Source organism: Tenrec ecaudatus, chromosome 14 (genome assembly GCF_050624435.1).
Source record: "Tenrec ecaudatus isolate mTenEca1 chromosome 14, mTenEca1.hap1, whole genome shotgun sequence".
Lineage (NCBI taxonomy): Eukaryota > Metazoa > Chordata > Mammalia > Afrosoricida > Tenrecidae > Tenrec > Tenrec ecaudatus.
In genome coordinates, this window is record NC_134543.1 from 28,139,641 (window position 1) to 28,157,526 (window position 17,886).

Genomic DNA, 17,886 nt, shown 5'->3' on the forward strand with positions numbered 1-17,886 from the left:
TTGAAACTCACTTATTACCATCATGAGTGACTGGCTCAGGCAGGCAATGTAAGGCACTGGGAATGGAAGACAGAGGGCCTCTGCCCAGCAGCCAGGGGGTCCTGAATGGAAAAGAAGCATAAGTCCCCAAGGGGCTGAAGGCACAATTCTGAAGTCCCCCAGACCTTGTCTGAGCTCCTTTCTGCTCAGACAGCTACCAGATGCTGGCCTGGGGTCCTGGAGGTTAGCTGGGGCTGTCCAGGGGCAGCATCTCCAGTAGAGGGTAACTGTGCACCCCAGAGGCATCCCCAGGCCCAGGGAAGTGAAGGTGCCAGGCACCAGGCAGAGCTGCTGGCAGGAAGGTGTGTTCTTCATCAGTCTGCAGCACAGCCAGAGGGGAAAGCAGTGCGGCCTTCAGAAGTATTGTGGCATCCTGCAGATAGAGAAGGACCATGTGGCATGGAATGTTTTCCAAAGCTAGCCCCATTCCTTCCCTCTTGGTGGACGTGATAGGAAGGTTTATGGTGCCAACCTGGCCAATAGGAACATGCTGTGAACTACACTGCCTGTGGGACTGCTAGCCTGTGGATGGTGTCACTAGAGCTTGAGATTCCTTCGAGACCTGCTTCACCACGCTGCTGGTGTAGACATCGCTTGAGCTTGAGGCTGGGGGATCCTTTCATTTGATATCCCATCTGGGCCTGCTTCACTAAGCTCCTGAGCTGCTGACTGTTGGTGACCAGCCCTGCTGTTTGCTGCCTGTGGCCGGACTGCCTGCATTGACCGAGGGAAGACTCAGCTTCCTTGACCTTGGACTCAGCAAGTGAGTGGAAGGACTTCCAGTAGATTAACTGCTCCATGAAAGGGAGTTGAACTGAGCCCTCTGTACTGCTGTGTGGACTAATTCACTGTTCTATTCCTTCATGCTGTGTGTATGTCTGTGTGTGTGTGTGTGTATATATATATGTATATATAGTCATAAGTGTCCTGGTTTTATTTCTCTAGAGAACCCTGCCTAACACTGTGGATTTTAATACCATCAAGTTGACGCCAACTATCAACAGCCCATATACAATAGAGCCCAATGCTGTCTGTTCCTGAGTCACCCTCCCGCTTCCAGCATTTCCAAGCCCACCATTGTGGTAACTGTACCAGTCTGCCTCACCAGTTCACTGGCCCTCTACTTCACCAAGCACCGTGCCCACCGTTAGCCATAAATCCCTCTAAAGAACATGTCCAAAGGAACCAAACCAGACAATGTTCTGCTGTGGTCTACACGGATTTAATGGGCTAAGGTTCAGAAGCAGACCACCAGGCCTTTCTTCACAGTCTGGAAGCCCCACTGAAAACTGTCCACAGTGGGCGACCTCGCCAATGGCATAACTGCCAACAACAGTGTGACCAACTTACAGGTGGTAAATCTCCCTTCTACGCATCTCTATAATCCAACAGGTATCCTTGCGTCCGCAGACTTAAGACCATTAGAAACCCACCCACACTGCTGCTCCAGATAAGCCAAATTTCCTGCGCTCACAAAAATCCACGGACTTTAGCGCAGCCCTGAGCTAGTGCTTCTGGGGCCTCGTCTCGCTGATCCTCAGAACCCCAAGAGGCTGAGTCCTTTGCACAGAGGAGAAAGCAGAAGCCCAAAGGGGCAGATTCGCTTGCCTAAGACCATAAGCAACAGAGCCAGAATCCCAGCCCATATTCTCCCAAGACGGAAGTTGGGACCTTCCCCACCCTCTGCCCTGGTGTCAGGTCATCAGGTTTGTGCACCTCCAGCAAGGGGACCCCCCCCCAAGTCTTGGACTTCCTTCTCTGTGCTCCAGCGCAGAGCACAGAGGAAGTAGTGAACCAAGGCTTAGGAATGGATATCCGAGTGGGTCCTCACGGATCTGCTGTCCACTGAGAGTGGACGCATGTGCCCAAGAACCGATGTGAAGTGCTATGTGGTATGGGTGCCCGACGCCTGGTGAGAACTGGAATGGGGAATCACTGGGGAAGTTTGGGGGAGGTGGCATCACAGTGCTGGCCCAGAGAAGACATGGTTGGGTGAAGGTTGGAGGTCGGGGGTACCAGCCTGCAAACATGCCATAATGGGTGAACATTATAGGTGAATGGGAGGGTGGGAGGGGGTGAGTGAGAGGGAGGGGTTCATACAGGGAGAAACTCTAAGCCAGGCATCCTCAAACTATGGCCCTCAGGTCACATGCGGCCCACTGAGGACATTTATCTGGCCCACCAGGTGTTTTTGCCCATTTGATTTTCACTTCAAAATAAGATATGTGCAGTGTGCATAGGACTTTATTCAGTTTTTTAAAAAACTATAGTCCAGCCCTCCAATGGGTCTGAGGGACAGTGAACTGGCCCCTATTTTAAAAGTTTGAGGACCCCTGCCCTAGGCGCCCAGGGACTAGGATGAGAGACTAGGACTAGATGACCCGTGTTCTCAGAACCAGAGGTCCAAGAAACCCTATTGGTTTAGCACAGAGGTTGCCAAGGCAACGGAGGCATTCAGGTGAAGCCCGGAACTTTCTTTAGCAATGAGCCAGGTTGACTTAACACTGGCTCAATCATCAGGACTGTGAGGGTGCCACAGGGCCGGGCCGGGGTTGCCGAGTCAGATCGGACCTGGAGGTGCCTAATGACAACAACCAGGACTGCAGTGCAGGGAGAGGGGGGACCTGGTGGTGCGGTGGCCACAGCACTCAACTGGTGAACAGAACATCCGCGGTTCAAGCCCACCTGAACCTCTGTGGGAGAAAGAGGTGACTTTCTACTTCTTCAAAGATTACACCCCTGGAAACCCACCCTGCTCTATGGAGCTGTTACTGGTTGGAATCGTGGACAGCGATGGCTTTCAGGCCCACAGTCCCATCAACAGCGTGGTCCGTCAACACAACCTGGGTGATCCCACCCCTGTTGAGGGTTTGTGTGGAGATGCGATGAAACAGCACAGAGAGCCTGACACTGACTGTGGTCCTTCGGCAATCTGGGCTTCCCTTCTCTGCACACTCGCCTTCCTTACACACACACACACACACACACACACACACACACACACACACACACTCCTACCCTTTCCTTTGACACCACATGCAAGCAAGTAGATGACCCCTCCTTCCTCTCCCCAAACTCACTCTGGGAGTTCAAACTCCAAACGCACAGGGCTGGCCTCCCTGTACTGTCTCCATGCAGAGCCAGGAGCACAGGTACTCAAGGTGACTGCTGCTTACGAACAGGTACACTTCCCCGGCCTTTCATGAAGGCAGTTCAGTTCAAAGGCTGAGACCTCCCCATTGGGAGGCAGGCAGTCTATTTTAACTCATAGCAAACCTGGAGGACAGAGTTGAACTGCCCCCATAGGATTTCCAAGGGTATCGATTTTTGGGGGGGGGGGCATTTCTGAAAAAACAAAACAGAAAGCCTGCTAGACAAATTCTAAAAGAGCTATAACACTAGGGGTATCACTCTCTTATGGTAGCAGACCCCCACCTCCATTTCCTGAGCAGTGACTAGGTTGGGTTGTGGGCTGGACTTTGGGTGGGCGGGCTACTGTTCTAACCACAGTGCACCCAGAGCTCCTTCAGAAGCAAAAGCCACACTCGACCCAGCTTCCGGACCTGCAAAGTGGAATACCCCACGACAGGTCTCCTTTGAGTCACTCCAGTCTGGAGCGCCTGGCTGGAGCCCATGACTGGAGAAGCCATAGGTCCTGTCAGCACACAGCGGGCAGCCCTCCTCCAGCTGACCCAGCCTCCACCTGCAGACAGGAGAACTCAGGGGTGAGGATGGAAGGCTGACAACTCAGCCCCGGCGGGGAACAAAGTCCCCAAGGAAAGTGAGGTCTCCAGAGACAGAGAAGCACCCCCCCCCACACACACACACACACGGACACAGGCACACAAACCCCTGGATTGTCTAAGTTGTCTAACTGATCTAAAAGAGGTTTCCCATGTGGCCCTTGACCTAGGAAAGGACTTCAGGGCTCACATTGGAAATCACCCCTTTGATTATTGTGATGGTTAGGTTTTATGTCCATTTGTCACACCTGTGGAAAGGTGTGGGCGGCATCCAATGAATCAAGCAACCTGATGATGTCTCATTGGAGGTGGTCTTTTTCTGAGAGGCTGAGGACAAAGGCCTTTTGTCCACCCCTCCTTCCTGCGCTCTGGGTCTAGATTCTAGGCCAGTGGCCACCATGCAGTCTGCTGACCAGGAAGCTATCAGCTTGGTGTGCCATGTTCCCGGCACTGGATCCACAAGTCTCTGCATCCACCGGCCTGTGATCTCTCTGCTTCCGGCTTCACCTTCCTGCACCATCAGCTGGCGGCTGTGGGAGTCCAGAGAGCCCTCCAGTTAGCACCTGACCCATGGACTTGAGTTGGACTGGGCTGGGCCGCTTCTCTCTTGACCTAAAGTTCCTTCCTATGTATATAGGATTGTCACTAGTTTCATTTCTCTAGAAAACCCAGCCTCACGCACGATGGACCATCTGCTAGGATTTCATTGAGACAGCAGCGGTCCATGGTGGAGCTCTCATCTCCCACGATGGAGGCTGGGTGGGATTCCCAGCCAGTGCCTCTCCAGTGAAGCTACGGGATGTGGATCCCCAGTCCATTCTGGGAATGGTCTCAACCCAACAGCTGTTGCCTTTCCTTTCCAGGACCAGACTGGGTAGCCCTACCCCTAACCCAGCCATCCCACTGCCTATATCTGGGCCTGCAGATGGTGAGGGTCCCCGAAGGGAGATCAAAGCCGGAGAAAAGACAGGAAGGGACGATCTTTCGCCCTGACATGTCATGGAAGGGGAGGAGAAACGTTTGTCCTAAGCAGTGAGCACTTACTGGACTCTATCCAACTCGGGGGGGGGGGGTGGAGTATTAGAGTTCTTCACAGGAAGGTGATTCGCATCCCAAGAGCCAAGATGGGCTATATCCAAGGCTTCCTTCACAATTCCTTCACAATTCTTCCCATCTCTCTTTCCCTCACATAGAAACCCCGGCAGGGGAAATGACGGTCAGCCAAGTCCACTCACAGGAGGAAAAGGACACAGACTAGGGGCCTTCGGAAAGTTCCTGGGGAAATTCCATTTTCTTAAAAGAATTAACATTCTATCTTTCTACGAACTTTGTGAAATCCCCTCATACATGTCTGGCACAAGGAGTTCGGGGAGGGGGGCTGTGGTGGCCGTAGGGAGATGTACGGGGACCTTGGTTTCACGTCTCTGATGTCCCCGTAGTGCTCCAAAGACCAAGTCCAAAAAAGACGGAAGGAGTGTGGGAAAGAAAAGACAGGGGGGAGCCGTTGAAGGGAATGAAGTCACTCTCAGTGGGTTGAATAAAGAGAAGGCGTGAAATCAGAGGGGCAAGGACTTAGGACCCAAGGCCCGTGAGTCAATTCCAACCCACAGTGATGCCCCATGGGTTTCAGAATAGAACTTCCAGCCTCGTGACCTGCTGCAGATTGGACGACTGCAGACTGGAGAGCTTACTGCCAGGGAATGGGAACGTGTAATCCTTCCTTCCCAGAGAGAGAGGGAAGACTGTTTGAAAGTGTTAAATTCGTAAGGTGGTTCATTCCCAGTGTGAAAACTGCTGCTTAGAGGAAATAGATGAGGTTTGAGCGGGAGAGAAGAAAGCATGTCCCCAGGCTCAGTATGGAAATGACAGAGACCCAAGACCACCCGAACTGCCCCAGTCCAAATGTAAGCACCTTCTGGGAGATTTCGGTGGAAGACTAGGGAGGCCTGAGATCAAGGGTCCAACATACAAAGGAATCACTTTCTAAGTTTTCTGAAACGGCAAAGACAGGCTTGAAAGGGGGCACCGGGGATCGATAAAAGTAGAGGTAAGGACTTTGGGGAGAATATTTTAGAAATAAGTTAGAGACAGGGAGAAGAATGGCCGCAAAGCCATGAACGATAAAAATCAAGGCCACTTAGTAAAAATAATCATTAAAAAAAATCTTGACAAGAAAGCACATAGGGACCCAGAAAATAGACACCCGGTGTTCAGAGTTCTCTTTATTTAGCAAGTCTTCAAATATAATATTTAAAAATTAATAGAGGGTGACAGGAAAAGGAGAAGAGGAAAGAGTGAGGAGCAGCGAGCGGAGTGGCGGGGAAGCGACGGCAGCCTGGAAGTAGCGCCCTTCCCACATGGCGTCTCCACGGTCTTAGGCGGTTCACTGACCTACTCTTGCTAACAGTTCTTGGGTGGGTGCCATGAGTGCGTGAACCATGGCGCCCTGAGCCGGTGAGAGAAGGCAGTAAGGACAACGTCTCTAAGCTGAGAAGCACCCTCAGCCAGCATTGAGCATTTCTAGAAGCAGGTGACATCTGGACAAGGTCCTGGGTCATTTATTTCACGTGGACACTGTGCCAGGAGCAGAAATCGTCAGGAAAACAGATCCCAGAGGATCTGCTTGGATGGGCCCAGGGAAGGGCGGGCTTAGAGGCCTTGGAGAACTCGCAGGTTTTCCAGGCACCCATGCTGTTTACAGTGAACGCAGCAGACATGAAGCGCACTGTGTGAAGTCCCCGGCCAGGGACTGGGCTTGGGTAGATCGAAGGGGCTTCTGGTCGCTAACTGTATTGAGTAAATTCCCCTATAGGCACCACGACTCAAAACAAACCAATCATGCCTTGAAGCCCCAACCCCATATCGGTGAAGGTTGGTCCTGTTCAGAAAGTAGGCCCTTGAAGATGTTATCAGTTAACAGGTCGGAGTACCACAAACAAACAAACAAGCCAATCAAACTCGCTGCTGTTGAGATGATGCCGATTCATAACGACCCCATAGGACAGGGTAGAACTGCCCTGTGAGTTCCCGAGACTGCAAGCGTTTATGGGAGTAGAAAAGCCCATCTTTTCACATGGCTGGTGGCTTCAAACCGCTGACCTTTGGGATCTTGATCACTGTGTTACCACGGCTGCCGTACTGAAGTGGTGGTGGTAGATGCCATCGAGCCGGTTATGCCCCATAGCTATCCCATGTACAATGGAACAAAACACCGGACAGTCCTGTGGCATCCTCACAATTGTTCCTGTGCCTGGGTCTATTGATTCAACTACGATATCAATGCATCTCGTCCAGGGCCTGCCTCCTTTTAACTGCCCTCTACTTTACCAAGCATGATGGCCGTCTCCAGGGACTGGTCTCTCCCGACAATATGTCCAAAGAATGTAAGACTGACTTCTTCCGATCCAGTTTGGGTTGTACTTTCAGCAGTTCACGATACTTCCGATCTTGTTTGCCAGTTTCACAATTCATATGCATCAATTCTTCTACAATCTGCCTTATTCACGGACCTATTTCCACATGCATATGATGCAATGGAGAGTATTGTGGCTTGGGTCAGGCACACCTCAGTCCTAAAATTAATAGCCTTGCCCTTCGATACTCTAAAGAGGTCTTCTGAAACAGATTTACCTAACGCAATGCATCCTTTATCTCGTGACTGCTGCTGCCATGAGCATTGATTGTGGATCCAAGCACGACAAAAGCCTTGACAGCTTCAACCTTTTGTCCTTTATCATGATGTCACCTGCTGGTCCAGGGTGAAGAATATGGTCTCCCTTACATTGAGCTGTCATCCATACTGAAGGCTGTAATCCTTGATCTTCATCAGTAAGTGCTTTAAATCCTCCTACTTTCAGCAAGCAAGCTTGTGTCAGCTGCATATTTCAGGTTGTTAATAAGCTGGTTGTTAGTAAACCTTCCTCCAATCCTGATGCCATATTCTTCTTCATATAAGCCAGCTTCTCTGATGATTTTCTCAGTGCTCAGACTGAACAAGTATGAAGACAGTAAACAACCCTGAAGCTCACCTTTCCTGTTTTACACCATGTTCCCTTGTTCTGCTCGCATAACTGCCTCTTGATCCATGTACAAGTTCCACATGAGCACAATCCGTGTTCTGAAATGCTCATTCTTCTCAAGGTTCTACACAGTTTATTATGGTCCACACAGCTGAATACCTGTGCATAGTCAATGAAACACAAATAAACATCTTTCTAGTGTTCTCTGCTTTGAGCCAAGATCTGTCTGATATCAGCAATGTTATCTCTTGTTCCACGTTCTCTTCTGAATCCAGCCTGAACTTCTAGCAGCTACCTGTCAGTGTACTACGGCAACCATTGTTGGATGATCTTCAGCAAAATTTGTGTGAGATATTGTGCTAGGCAAGGTTCTCTAGAGAAACAAAACCAGGACACTTATGGTTTTATATAAATATATAAAATTTATATATATACACACACACACAGCACGAAGGAATTGAACAGCTAATTAGTCCACACAGCAGTACAGAAGGCTCAGTTCAACTCACTTCCATGAAACAGTTAATACACTGGAAGTACTTAAACTCATAAGGGCTGCTCAGTCCAAGGTAGAGGAAGCAGACGGCTGAGTCTTCCCTTAGGCAATGCAGGCAGTCCGGCCACAGGCAGCAAACAGCAAGGTGAGTCACCAACAGTCAGCCAGACAACAGGATCCAACAGTCCCAAGCTCAAGCGATGTATACACCAGCAGCTTGGGAAGCAGATCTCAAAGGAATCTCAAGCTCTAGCAACACAATCCACGGGTTGGGTTTCCCACAGGTAGTGTAGCTCGCAATTGAGGCAGAGTGCAAGAGTGCAAGAGAGAGACAGGCAGGACTTGCCAATCCATTTATCTCTTTGCCCTCCAATCAAACTGCGACCTATTAATCCCACATGTTCCTATTGGCCAGGTTGGCACAATAAACCTACCTATCACAGATACCAATGATATCATTCTATAATTTGATTATTCTGTTGGGTCACCTTTCTTTGAAACGGACACAAATATGGATCTCTTTCAGTTAGTTATCCAAGTAGTTGTCTCCCAAATTTACTGGCATAGACGAGTGAGTGCTTCCAGTGTTTCACCAGCTTGCTGAAACATTTTAGTGGTAATTCCATCCATTCCTGGGGCCTTGATTTTGGCTAGTGCATTCAGTTTAAACTTCCTCCTTCAGCACCCTTGGTCATTGCTCCTGCTACCTCCTGAAATGGTGGAATGTCGACTAGTTCTTTTTAGTACAGTGACTCCCTGTATTATTTCCATCTTCTCTTGATCTTCCTGCATCGTTCAATATTTTGCCTACGGACTCTTTCCGATTGCAACTCAAGGCTTGACTTATTTGAGCTATTTCAGATATGCTGAGTCGGTTCTTCCCTTTTGGTTTGGGTTTCCTGACTCTACTGGAGCAGGTGGGTCCTAATCCTGATAGAACGGTTATTGTTACGTGGTGTCAAGTTGATTTCGACTCATAGTGACCCAGGTGACAGACTAAAACATCTCCGAAGTAATTTCTAGGTGGTCATCTTTGGGGAGCGGGTCCTCAGGGCAGCAGATGGCAGAGTCCCTGTCGTTGCTGTTGTTGTCAGGTGCCAGTGAGCCGGTTGCAACACACGTACCACACACACCACAACAACACACTGCACAGGCCTGCGCCACCCTCACCATTGTTCCCACGCATGAGCCCGTTGTCGCAGCCACTGTGTCCATCATCTCCCTGAGGGCCCTCCTCTTCCTCACTGCCCCTCCACTGTACCAAGCACGCCACCCTTCTCCAGGGCCTGGTCTCTCTGACAGCATGTCTAAAGCACGTCAGATGAAATCTTGCCATCCTTGCCTCTGGGGAGCACTCTGGCCTTCCTTCTTTTGAGAGAGATTGGCTTGTCCTTTTAGTAGTCCACGGTACTTCCAATGTTCTCCAGCATCACAATGGAAATGCCTTCATTCTTCTGCAGTCATGTCCAAGTTTCACATGCATAAGAGGTGACTGAAAATACCATGGCTTGGGCAGGCACACCTTAGTCGTCAACATATGTGTGAGTCTGGATAGACTAGAGAAACAAACCCATGGACACACATATGTGAATAAGAAAGACATTTATATACAAGAGCAACTGAACATCGAGAAAACATCCCAACCCAGTCTAGATCAAGTCCATAAATCCAATATTAGCCCATATTTCTGATAGCAATCTATAAATCCTCTTCAGACTCACGAAACACATGCAATGACGCCGAATGCAGAAGATCACAGGCCAGTGGGTAGAAAGTTTTTGGTTCGAATGTCATTGGAAACATCTCAGTGCTGGCAGGGCTCTCTGTGGTTTCTCCGGCTTCCAAGGTCTGGTTGCATCCATGTGGCTTGTTTTCTGCAATGTCTCCCAGGGAGTAGTAGCAAGCAGAGAGAGGCATCTTCTATCTCCAAGGAGGAAGTTCCAGATTTCCCAGAATTCTCAGGGGGAAGGCCATGCCCACACAGAAGTCTCATTGGCTATCTCCAAATTGACAGCCTAGACTCCACCCCTATACTCTTCATCCTTAAATTGACACCAGATTAGGGGACTACCTCAAAGTCCACGGTACTTTCAATGTTCTCCAGCATCACAATGGTTGTGCTGGAAATCCTTGCTTCCCAGTACTCTGAAGAGGTCTTCTGAAGCAGATTGACCTAATGCAATGCATCTTTCGGAGTCCCTGCGTGGGCTCATCAAACATCAATCTTTTGGCTGTTACCCCAGAACGGCCTCCTTTCTATCTGATGAGCATCTTTATAGAAAAGAGGATAAAGACACCAGGAGACCAGGAGACAGGAGAGCACCATGAAACACTGCAACTACAAGTCAAGCGACAGGTGGAGTGGCCAGAGCTGGGAGAAAGGCGTGGCTGAATTCTCCCTCGAAGCCTCTGAGGGCACCGGCACAGCCAATAGCCTGCTCCCCAGAACGTGTCTGTTCTAATAAGCCACCCAGGTTTGGGTAGTTTGTGATAGCAGCCCCCCAGAACCAAGACACCCACCCAAAGCTTGCTCTCCAGACTGTCACCCAAACCAGTTTATTTCCATAAACAGCTTGTCAACCTCCACCGCACTGCCCAACATATCAGTACAGTGTCACATCTTCAAGGTAGGATATTTCTGAACTGGTCAGCCAAGAGAGCCTACAGGTTACATGATCACGCAACCACTTGCCTTACTTCTGTCCCTATTCCCTACCTTCAATGACGAGGCATGCGTATCCCACAAAGAAGGGGGGGAAGGAATGAAGAGTGGTGCCCGGTGCCCGGGGAATCCCACGCAAACCTGTTCACTTGACTGAAGGACGGTGAGAACACTTGTTCCAAAGCAGTTCTCGTTGTCATGTACATCTTCTATGTGATCCCTATTTTTCCATGTTTTTTAAGTTAATCATTTTATTGGAGGCCCATATAGCTCTTTACAATATCCACCTATCCAAGAAGCACACCAGTCTGAAAGATCATGAGGTGCTGAAGAGATCAGTTACCAGGCATCAAAGAACAAAAATCATATCATTGTGTACTCACTCATCTCCTTGGTACGATCGCTGAAGGCAAATGTGTGCATAAGCAAATGTGGTGAAGAAAGCTGACAGTGCCCGGCTATCAAAAGATATAGCATCTGGGATCTTAAAGGCTTGAAGGTAAACAAGTGGCCATCTAGCTCAGAAGCAACAAAGCCCACATGGAAGAAACACACCAGCTTGTGCAATGACCAGGTGTCAAAGGGATCGGGTATCAGGCATCATCAGAACAAAAAATCATATTGTGAATAAGGGGAAGTGTGGAGTGGAGACTCAAAGCCCATCTGTAGGTAATTGGACATCCCCTTACGGAAGGGTGTCACAGTGAGGAGAGGAGCCAGTCAGGATGTGATGTAGCAACAATGAAACATACAACTTTCCTCTAGTTCCTAAACGCTTCCTGCCCCCACTATCATGATCCCAATTGTACCTTACAAATCTGGCTAGACCAGAGGGTGTACACTGATACAGATAGGAACTAGAAACACAGAGAATCCAGGACGGATGATCCCTTCTAGACCAGTGGTGTGAGTGGTGGTACCGGGAGGGCCGAGGAAGGGGCGGGTGGAAAGGGGAAACCGATTACAAGGATCTACATGTAACCTCCTCCCTGGGGTGGAGGGCAGTACAACAACAGAAAAGTGGGCGAAGGGAGATGTGGGACAGTGTAAGATATGACAAAATAATAAATTATCAAGCGTTCATGAGCGAGTGAGGAGGAGGAAGGGGGGTGGTGAAATGAGGAGCTGATGCCAGGGGCTCACATGGAGAGCAAATGTTTTGAGAATGATGAGGGCAATGAATATACAAATGTGCTTTACACAATTGATGTATGTATGGATTGTGATAAGAGTTGCATGAGCCCCTAATAAAATGTTTTTTAATCCATCCATCCATCCAATGTGCCAAGCACATTTGTACATTTGTTGCCATTATCATTTTCAAAACATTTTCTTTCTATTTGAGCCCTTGGTATCAGCTCCTCATTTACCCCTCCCTCCCTCACCCTCCCTTCCTCAAAAACCCTTGACAATTTATCAATTATTATTTTTTCATGTTTTTCTGTTTTAAAACTTTATCTAAAAAAAACCCCCAAAACTTTACCTAACTGGTATTATACTGTCTTTGGCAGTGAAAAAGGCGGTGGCCCTGGACAAGAATGGATGACACAGTGGCTGCGAAACTGGGTTCAAATACAAGAGCTGTTATAGGATGGTGCAGGACCAGGCAATGTTCCAGTCTGTTGTACACAGGTTCAATACAAGTCAGAGCCAGCTGGATGGCACCTAAAAGCAACCCTCACATCCTGCCTCTGGAGTTCTGCTCCACTTCTTCCGTCCAGCAGTGCTGTGGGCCACCCAAATCTAAGACTGCTAATTTGTGGGCCCCTCTTCAGAGCTTCTATCACGGAGGGCAGAGAGAGACCTGCATGGAAATCCACAGGAGAAAGACGGCCCTGTCCCATTCCTGCTGCCCAAGAGTTCATCCTGGATGTGCAGGGCCTGGCATGCACCTGGCGAGCCCATCCTCTGGCTAACAGAGGAGCGTGGTGCCCTACAAGGTGCCCTGCTAGGTATTGGAAGGAAGAAGCCACTTGAATCATTCCATGAGGGTGTCCTCGACTGAGTGCCCACGAGTACCCTAACTAGTACTTACATGGCCCTTCAACATCACTCTCAGCCACACACAGGGAAAGAGAGTCGTGGGTGGTTGACCCTAATACTTTCAACACACACACACACACACACACACACACACACACACACACACACACACACACAGCTTGGTCATCAGTTTCCATTCAGAATTTCCCTCCTAAGAACATGAAATCAGTTCTGCAGACTGTATTTCCCCTTGAAATACACCAGCCATGCCCCCGTGGAAGCTGCGGAAATGGCCGTGCCTCTCCGAGTCTTCCCTAAGCACTCGCCGGAGATGCCCCACCAGACAAGTAGAGGACACGCAGTTCGCCACCGAGATATGCCGGCAGGGAGGAGCCATCGCTCTGCAGAAAATGCCCTCCTGTGAGGCCACTGGACAGCGGGACAACCCACTGAAACCAGGTCTAAGCTTCACGCCTGGACATGCAGGCTACAGAGAGCAGATTGTCATAAGAAGCAAAAGGCTAGGGACCATTCAAGTCCCCAAAAGGCAATCATCAGAAAACACTCACTGCAGATGGTAGTGGCACCTTCATTTTTTTTTTCAATCATTTTATTGGGGGCTCATACACTTCTCACAATCCATCCATGCATGCATCCGTTGTGTCCGGCACATGTGTTGCCATCATCATTCTCACTTTCAGGTCTTTAAAGCAGAATTGTCTATATTGACACTTGGGCTGGGATAGAATTGGGTGCCCTATAAAAAATGATGCTTCTCTGTCAGTGTGCCCTTATTTGGAAATAGAGGCTTTCTTTTGTTATACTAATGAGACCAGGCAGTAGTAGGGTGGGTCCAACATCTAATCACTTCAGAGCAGTTTCTAAGAAAAATGGAAAATGGGCCCACACAGGGGAGGGGACAGGGGACCACCACATGAGGATCTGGCTCTAGGTCAAGAAACGCCTGAAGCTATAGAACCTGGTTGAGAGGAAGAAGGATCTTTCTCTGGTTGAGAGGCAGAGAGAGCACAGCCCTCCCGCTGCTGTGAGATGGTAAGTTCTGTCCTTCGAAGCCACCCTGCAGGGCATTTTTGTTAAAGCCACACCAGCTAACCGAGACACCGCAAAGCCCCGCAGAAGCTGCACCCACTGCTGTCTTTGTCAACTATCTGTCCATCCGGGACTTTGGAAGGGGGGTAGACATGTGGACAATTTCTACCCTTCTGTACTTTTAGGTACCGGACCCTGGAAATCTACTAGAAAAGGCAAAATTTCATCGTCATCAACAACAACAAATCCGAGAGTTTCCTGTCTGATCAGCACTGTTCCGAGAACTTAGCAGGAGTCATGTTAAATTGTTACAACACCTCAGTAGGGAGGGTCTTTTACCATCCCCATTTTACAATTAAGCAAATGGAATATGAAGTAGAATCTGGGAATTTGTCCAAGACCATACCTAGGATAGGATCAATACAGGCCAACTAACTTGACTCTAAGGAGCCGCTGGCATAGTGGGTTTTGTGCTGGATTGCTAACAACAAGATCAGTGGTTCAATTCTACCAGTTGCTCTGTGGGAGAAAGACGAGGCTTTTTTCTCCTGGAAAAGGTTGGCAGCCTTAAAATCCCACAGGAGTTCTGCTCTGTCCTATAGGGTCGCTATGAATTTGGTTTGGGGAGCTTGGCTCTAACGCCCATTAAGTATCACACCAAAGCACGTTGCCAAGATCACCAGGCATGGAACCTTGTTGTTGTTGTTAGGTGCCATTGAGTACAAGACACCGCCGCATCCTGCAGCACCCTCACAATTGTTACGCTGAAGCCCACTGCTGCCACCACCGTGTCAGTCCCATTCATTGAGGGCCTTCTTCGTTTTCACCGGCCCTCTGCTTTACCCAGTTTGATGTTCTCTTTCCAGGAACTGGTCCCTTTGGAGAATGCGATGAAGTCTCGCCCTCCTAGCTACCGAGGAGCATCCTGGCTTTACTTCTTCCAAGACCGATTTGTTTGGTCCTGTGAGGGTCCAGTGCAATTTCAAATCTTTGTCAACATCATCATTCAAACGCATTAATTCCTCTCCAGTCTTACTCTTTGTTGATTTCCACGTGTATATGAGGCCATTGAACATACGATACCTTGGGTCAGGGGCACGCTAGTCCTGGAAGTGACATTTTTAAAGAGGTCTTGTGTCGTAGATTTGCCCAATGTGATTGTCTGGCGTCTTGGCTGCTGCTTCCATGAGCATTAATCGCAGGTCCACGTCAAAGGAATCCCTGACAACGTGGATCTTTTCTGTTTATCATGATACTGCCATTGGTCCAGTGGTGAGAATGTCTGGCTTTTGGGACATGGAATTAGAACCCACACTGAAGGCTACAGGCTTTGGTCTTCGTCAGTATGCATCTCGGGTTGTCTCCTTTTACTTACGCATTGCAGGTCGTTAGTGAGCCTCTCCTCCATCCTCCTGCTGTGTCCTTGATCATGGGGTACAGCTTCTCAAATTATTTGCTCAGCATACAGATCAAATAAGCATGGTGAAAGTACGCACCCATGATGACATGCCTTCCCTAATTTATTCTAAATCATTTTATTGGGGGCTCTTACAATATTCCATACATCAACTGTTTCAAGCATATGTGTACATGGTACCATTATCATTTTCTAAACATGTACTTTCTATTTGAGCCCTTGGTATCAGCTCCTCTTTTTCCCACCCTCCCTGACTCCCACCCTCATGACCTCTTGATAACTTATATAGTTTTTTCATGTCTTATACTGGCCACTGTCTCCCTGCACCCATGTTTCTGTTGCTTTTCCCCCAGGGGTGGGGGTGGGGATTGTGTCAATCATTGCGATTGGACCTTTCCTAATCTTAAACCATGTAGTAGGAGTCCCTTGTTGTTTGAACCCCTGCTCCTTAGTCCATGTACAGGTTCCACATGAGCACAAGGAAGTGTTCTGGAATTCCCAGTCTCATCAATGTTATCTGTAGCTCGATACACACAATCAAATGCCTTTGTATAATAAATAAAACGCATAGTGAAGTAAACGCTTCCTGATATTCCGTGCCTTTAGCCGAGACCCATCTGGTGTTGGCAAGGATGTCACCTGTCCCATACCCTCTTTGAATGCACTTTGGATTTCTGGCAGCTCCCTGCCAATGCTGCAACCATTTGAACGTGATCTCCAGCAACATTTTACTTGCATGTGATAGTAATGACATTGTTCAGTAATGTCTACGTTCTCTGGGTCACCTGTCTCTTGGACACAAGTATGGATAGCCACTCCACCAGGTGCTTGGCCAGGTAGCTAGCTGTCTCCCAAGTTTCTTGGCAGAGCTCAGTGAGTGCTTCCAGTGCTGCACCAGTTTGTTAGAACTTTTCAATGAGCATTCCTGCTGTTTGTTTGTTTGTTGTGCTGTTTGGCAAATCCTGCAGGGCTGCTTGGACTTCTTTCTTCCTTTAATACCATGGAAGGGTTCTTGATGGCATGCTACCTCTGGAAATATCTGGAGACTGAACAGTTCTTTCAGTATAAAAAATATGTTTTTAAAAAATATCTATTCTTGCCATCTTATTTTAAGGCTTCCTTAATTTATTACTCAATATTTTGCCCATAGCCCCTACCCACCCCCCAGGGGGGAAACGCCACTTCCATTGCATTGATTCTGACTCAGTGCAGTCCTAGGTTTCCAAGGCTGTCATTTTTAGGGGAGGAACAAACAACAACAGCAACAACACAAAAAACAAAACCCAAACTCATTGCCATCAAGTCCATTCTGATTCATAGTGCCCATTGAGTTTCTAAGGCTATAAATCTTGATGGGAGCAGAAAGCCTATCTTTCTCCTACACAGCTGCTGGTGGGTTCAAACTGCTGGCTTTGAGGTTAACAGCCCAATGTGGAATCAATACACCACCAGGGCTCCTTTTAGGGAAGCAGACAGCCTCATCTCTCTTTCAAGAAGTGTTTGACTTTGGAGTTTGGGCTTGCCAGTCCCCACAATTGCATGCGCCAATCTCTTGAAGTTATTTTCAATATATCTGTCTGTTGTCTCTGTCTTTGTCTCTGTCTCTCTCTGCATGTGTATTGGGCGGCTAACTACAAGGTCAGCAGTTCAAACCCTTCAGTTGCTCCATAGAAGAAAGATGAGGCTGTCCCATAAATATTTACAGTCTCAGGGATACTACATATGGTACCTGGTGGTGGGATACATACATCCCACTCATAGCAACCCTATATAGGCTTCCTGAGATTGTCAATCATCATGGGAATAGAAAGCCTCAACGTTCTCCTGTGGAGTGACTGGTGGGTTTGAACTGACAACCTTGTAGTCAACAGCCCAACATGTAACTCATAGTGCCACCAGGACTCCTGTACATACGCACACAACAGTGGGACCTGTGAAATCTGGAACCCATGAAGGAGGAGACTTGTCAGAGATGGAAAACACAATTATTTTCTACTAAAACGAGCAGTATGAACAGTGGTAAGACCATACCCTGTCAAAGGCAGGAAGCTGAGGGACTTGGTGAAACAAGGCAATCCCCTCATGTTCTGGCTCTACAGGCTTCAGTATATGGATAAACATAGGTATACATGCGTGCAGGTACATGTTTGTATATAAGTATACATATACATTGGCTCTGTTTCTCTCAGAAAATAGAATCTGTAATATTTCTTTCTCACATTTCATCCCACCTTTCTTTTTCTCTTACACACACACACACACACACACACACACACACACACACAGCCTAATCAGCAATAATTTCACTCCTGAATATTGCTAGAAGGACCACTAAGCCAAGCTAATCAATTGTCTCCGTCAGCCACTAATCCCCAAGAGATGCCGAGGCGTTTCCCTGCTGTCATTTTAACCCTCCGCAGCCTGAGGTTTTCTCCTCTGCCATCCAAAGGAGAGCAGAGAGAGCGTTCCGGAAAAAA

The 17,886-nt window shown here is 48.4% G+C and overlaps 1 pseudogene; it reads right to left on the minus strand.

Moving 5' to 3' along the window:
- Window positions 1-3,374: 3,374 nt before the first annotated feature.
- On the minus strand, window positions 3,375-3,440 carry LOC142427055 (U7 small nuclear RNA; annotated as a pseudogene).
- Between the last annotated feature and the right edge of the window lie 14,446 nt (window positions 3,441-17,886).